The sequence below is a fragment of the Ictalurus furcatus genome, chromosome 22 (assembly GCF_023375685.1).
Source record: "Ictalurus furcatus strain D&B chromosome 22, Billie_1.0, whole genome shotgun sequence".
Taxonomy (NCBI): Eukaryota; Metazoa; Chordata; class Actinopteri; order Siluriformes; family Ictaluridae; genus Ictalurus; species Ictalurus furcatus.
Genome location: NC_071276.1, coordinates 20,740,561 through 20,746,560, shown reverse-complemented (window position 1 = coordinate 20,746,560; position 6,000 = coordinate 20,740,561). Strand labels below are relative to the sequence as shown.

The following is a 6,000-nucleotide window of genomic DNA, read 5'->3' as shown; positions in this document are numbered from 1 at the left end:
TGGGTAGAGCAATCCTGTACAAGATGGCTGACCCTAAACATGTGCTCATTCTCCTGCACAACATTTCTCAAATGACAAAAGAGAGACAGAGGACACGACAATAAAAACAAAATGAAGCAAATCAAAGTACAACAAACGAGTGCAGAGGATAAGGACGAGAAAACGCGAACATGGAATACTCCTGTAAGTTCTTCATCTTTATATGTAACAGCGGCTCGTGTGGAGCGTTTGTTTCGGAACCGGGAGCGTTTCCTCCCTGGGTTTGGAAGGTTTGGATCGTTCAGATCGGGGGTGTCCAATCTTACCCGGAAAGTTCCGGTGTGGTGCAGGTTTTCATTCCAATCAAGCAGCACCACACCTGAATCTACTGAAAGCCAAGATCAGCTGATTCAACAGGTGGAATCAGGCGTGGCTCCTGCTCGGCTGGAATGAAAACCTGCACACACACCGGAACCTTCCGGATAAGATCGGACACCCCTGGTTTAGACGTATATGAACACGGTAATCACGCTCGCTCGCGGTGAGAAAGCGATCCGACCCGACGGCCCAACAAACCAACCTGTACAGCAATGCATGATGGGAACCGTGTTAGGTAAAAAGCGTGTACGCTTTGCTAATGCCTCGCTGCATGAATATCTATATAATAATAAAATCTCATCAGTTGGAGGTCACACGCTGCTGCTGAGGATGTCCCACATGGTGCAGACTAAAGATCACTGAGATTACTGAGGACGGTTCCACTTAAACTCCATGAACCTCAGTTCACATGGACAGTTACGCTGTGACAGCTTTAACACTACAATCACTCGAGTCTCCATCAGTGACCAGTGGAGAAGTTCAACACAACAGACTTCATGTAGTGTTAGCACATTTACAGAAGGGTGTATTTATTTATAATCGCACTACTCGGTGTCACCCAGATGAGGACGGGTTTCCTTCTGAGTCCGGTTTCTCTCGAGGTTTCTTCCTCGTATCGTCTCAGGGAGTTTTTCCTCACCGCCGTCTCCTCTGGCTGCTCGTTAGAGATGAATTCATACATTTAACATCTATATCCTGAGTGTATATATTTCTGTACCGCTGCTCTGGGACCATGTCCACTGTTAAACACGCTACACACACAACACTGAACTGAACTGGAAACATTTGGTCTGAAGAACATATTTCCGAACAACTTTCAGAGAGGTTTAGCAGGCGTCCCGCGAGCGTCTCAAGGCTTCACTCGCTCCGTGACACATGGATTCCCGCTCACACTGACGAACCGTAATAACTGCAGCTAAAAACAAAGCCAGAGTAAGCTCACGGAGCTGCTGTTTATCCATCATGAAGGATGAGCGCCACGAGCAGAAACCCCCGGAATATAAACAGGAGCACTCTGACCAATCAGAGGACAGTTTACTCACGTGTGACGCTTTGAAATGTTACCTTGTGAAAGCAGAAGAAAATACAACACTAACAATTAAAGTCACGGATCCACAGATCTGAGGAGATCACCTCCCGTGACGGTCTCAGTTCGGCTCGCTTTAAAAGGGTGTGAGACGGTTTGGATCGGGACAGAACCGGGCGTGAACACTCTGAGAGGAGAACCGTGAGTGGAGCAGAGGGCATGCGGTTACCGCTTAAAAGCAGCGTGGAGAGCTTTTGGAAGCGAATGATTTTGTACTGCGAGTGTTGATTTGGGCTGGAATGGTCACGCTGTCTCACTAAACAACAACAACAACAACAACAACAACAACAACACAGGTGGTGCCGATTTATTTCTTCCAGAAAGCTGATGAGAAGGAGGAGGAGGTGGCGTAATATCAGTACGCGTCTGTGCTGTTTAAGGCTTCTCATCTTCCTGAAAGGAGCCTCTTCTGATCCTGAACACAGAACCTTAAAGAGAACCGTGACGGATCTAAGTGTGTACACTCTTCATTTATTCCTTCACTCGTCCATTTCACACGCAGCTTTTTCTCTGGAATCTGGATCGGATCCGATTACGATGAAGTTTCAATCCAGTGGATTTACGTGTCGCGTGTCTTCTACACAATAAATATGCAAACGAGCACTTGGTAATAGTTTTGAAATGAGACGTGACCCATTTTATTAAAACATCCATGACCGTCCGCCATGTTGGGAAGGACACCGGGTCGGAGTCCCGCTGCAAGGCATCATGGGTAAATGTAAATGGTGCTCCTGAAGTCCACGGCGGTGTGAACTCGACCCCTCGTCTATTAAGTAACGGGACAGGTTATAAAAAATGTCCGAGGGGACTTGATGAAGGGGAAGTGGACGAGTGGACGAGGACGATTAGAGCGGCGTGATGGGTCACACCGACGCCGTCGGACCGGATGTTAATTGGAAATTCGAGGTCTCGCTCCCTGGTGGTTGGTTCCTCTCGGCTGGAGGAATTACTACAGGACTGAAGATCAAGATCACTCCCTCCCTCCCTCCCCCCTTTCGTTCCTCCCTCCCTCCCTCCCTCCTTTCTTCCCTCCCTCCCTTCCTCCATTTTCTCCCTCGTTTTTCCGCTTTCCTCTTTTTGTCGATTGGCAATTTGTGGCCACGTCTCAGGGGCAGGAGGACGAGGAGGAAGAGGAAGGGGGGTTTGACCGAGACTTTTCTGCTACACCAATTTCGTCCTTGCCTAGAATTCAATCTCTCTTACACACACACACATATACACAAACACACACACACACACACACACACACACACACACACACACACACTCAGCCCCCTCTGTGTCAATTAGAGAACACCAGCGAGGCAGCACAGCAGGTATCAACACTATTCCACTTTCTAATCCCCCATCACACACACACACACACACACACACACACACACACACACATATAACACACCAGGGTAACAATATAGGTATATAGGTGCCCCACATTATCCCCCCAACACCACCATTACACATCGTATAAATCTAAGAGAGAGGGAGAGGGAGTGAATAAATGCCACACACACACACACACACACACACACACACACACACACTCTCTCTCTCTCTCTCTCTCTCTCTCTCTCGCTCTCTCTCAGGGCACAGATTGGTGGAATTAGCCTCCCCGTGGCCCCGCTTCATTCACATTGTCGTATTCAGACTAGAAAGTGAGCCCTATTTAAATGATAATGAGGATTTAGGGCTGAGAGAGCAGCAAAACATTCCGGCACATTCCGGTCTGAGCTCCATAAGTCTCGGCACCCCGTGCTAACCTGCTGTAGGGCGCACTACTTAGCAATGTCGTGTCACGATAAGCCAGATTTAAGATTTTACACCGTTTATTTACAAAGAAAATCAATATCAGTCTGAGGAACATTCTTCCACATAAACACCACCTGAATTTAAATAATAACAATAAAAATAATAATAATAATAATCATAATCATCATGTTATTTATTTATTTTAGAAATAACAACAATCTTTATTTATACTAAGCCTAACCCTTATCTTCTGTCGTAAAATTACCGCCAACTGCGAAAGAAAGGAAGTTTTCTGAATTTCTGTTCCCCGCCACGTTCCCCCTGACAACCCAAAGTGGGCGGAGCTTTCGTCTGGTACGTCAATGTTAAAAATAAACCAATCAGAATTAGCCACTTGGTTACATCACCTCCCGTTTTACCCCAAACACACAAACTAAAGTGACTTCTTTCCTGCTCAACGCCACCCCTTCATCGTTTATCAGACTATATACTGTTTTATTCTTTCAGATTTGGGAATCAAAACGGGGTGTGTCTTATAAAAAAAATAAACGTAAGGAAAACTAATTAAAAAATAAATATATTCGTGTGTGGCAGTGATGAGTATTTCTAGCGTACCTCATACGGTTTATCATGTTGTTTAAGAAAAGAGAATTAGCACGAGGCGCTCGTCATAATCTACACCTGCTGATGTAGAACACTGCGCAAACTGGATTTTTATTTAATTAACACGATTAAAATAAATAAATAAAGGAATAAAACTCATGATGTACGCGTGGGCACGTTTCTTTCACTGCGTTTTTCATGCACGTGTGATCCAATCAAATCACAAGTTATGGATCTGATCTCGCCGAGCTTCACCCTGAACTTACGTCACGTGCAGTACATAGAAATATGAATAAAAGATCAGTATTCTCTATTACAATAAAGAATAAACACTAATAATATTATCAATAAATAATAATAATAATAATAAAAATAATAATAATAAAGCTGTCGCATGAACACAGCCTGAATTAGGGGAACTCTCTGACCCTCACTAATGAGGCAGGCGGGACGACCTGTTCAGAGCTTTTGTTCATTTCCAAACTGACAGTCGATTAAAGGGCGGAGCTGCGCATGAATAGGAGCCAATCAGGAGCAGCCGAGCATGAAGCCAGCGAATAATAACGAAGCTGCACTGAGATTCTCCACCAGGACAAGATCCGTTACTCATATATTACTGTATATTAACCTAATCCCCTTCAGCTAGTTAGCAGGCTAGTTTGCTAGCCAGCATGACTGCTACACTGCTAGGCTAAACACCTGATCGAGTGTTCAGTTGAAGTTTACAAAATACTTTATTAATACTTTTGTTTCTGTAAAAGTTTGAATTAATCTCATGGACGAGAAAGGCACTAATAAAATTTTATAAATGTGGGTTGTTGTTTTTTTGCTAATATGAAAAATGCAAACCAACCAAACACTCCTTTGTCAGTAAACACTAACAGCTTGCTAACTCACTAATGCTAATTCGTTAGCTAGCACCGAACACAATCGATCTCGGCAGTAAAAATATCGTAGACGTGGAACAAAGTACAGTGACATTTCAGGAAGCTAACAAGCTAAGATACCAAGTGTCTGGCTAACAGCTAACACATCAGTTATATTAGTTTAAGAAATGCTAGCTGATCTAGCTGATTAACAGAGTTGCTAACTAGCTAGGACAATAATCGTCTAGGCTAGCAGTGAACACAACAGTTATACCGGCTTAGAAGCTTGCAAGATGCCTACCTGATTTGCTAACTAGCTATGATACTAATTTCCTTGCTAGCAGGTTTCTAAGCTAATATAACTGTTATGGTAGCTGCTAGCCAGACATTTTGTATCCTAGCTAGTTAGCAAATCAGCTAGTCAACTTAGAAACTAGCTAGCTGTCTATTAAGGGTTTTGGTAGCTAAGTAAGGTACTGATGATCATGCTAGCAGTGAATCCAATCACCTCAGGCAGTCAGAACAATTACTCTGAACTCATTCATCTGCTACATCGCTGATTTGCTAACTAGTTATTCAGTTAATTAGCTAGCTAGCAGCTGACACGGTCAAACTTGGCAGGAGGAACAGTCACGATGAAGAAGCAGAGGTCCTCGCTGCCTCTGGTGAGTGCACGTAGCTGGTACAGTTAGCTCGCTTTGCTAATCTAATCTGAGAACGGTGCTAGTACGAAGTCTAACGTAAATAGACTGACTTTCACTCCGATTAGTGCGTTATTTATGCTGCGTTTAACTAATTAGCTTTAGAAGCGAAATGACTGTTCTCATTAGCAGTGAAAATAATAATAGTGTTATTATGACAGGCCACGCCCACAAGCGACACACTACAACTGAGCGACTAAGGGAGCTCGACCTAGGGGAAGTGGATGAGTGTGCCACAGCAGACGTGAGCGTTCTGAAAGACTTCGCTGCATCGTAAACGCGACCGTGTTTACAGAGTTAGCATTAGCGCCGTTGTGCTGACTGACACTCTTTCTCCCTCTCTCCCTCTCTCTCTCTTTTTCTCTCTCCTCCCTGTGTGATGGACAGGTACAAACGACGTGGGCACGGCATCCTGCTTCTTAGCGCCGTTACTTTTGGCAGGAGATTAGAGGGAAATGGCAGATCAACACTGTCAGCCAGCGCAGCCTGCAATTTTCCTCACTCCTCTCAGCCCTCCCTCTCTCTCTCGCTCTCTCCCTCTCTCTCTCTCTCTCTCTCCGTTCTGTCGCTTTTCACTGTCAAAACTGTCAGGCTTTTATCGGCCTCCATCCTGCCGCCCCTCCTCCTCTCTCTCGCCCTG

General features: G+C 44.8%; 1 protein-coding gene across 8 annotated transcripts in view; it reads right to left on the bottom strand.

Annotated features, from left to right (window-relative positions):
• fbrsl1 (fibrosin-like 1) overlaps positions 1 to 6,000 on the bottom strand; it is a 226,982-nt gene that overhangs the window by 200,776 nt on the left and 20,206 nt on the right. The window lies entirely within an intron of this gene.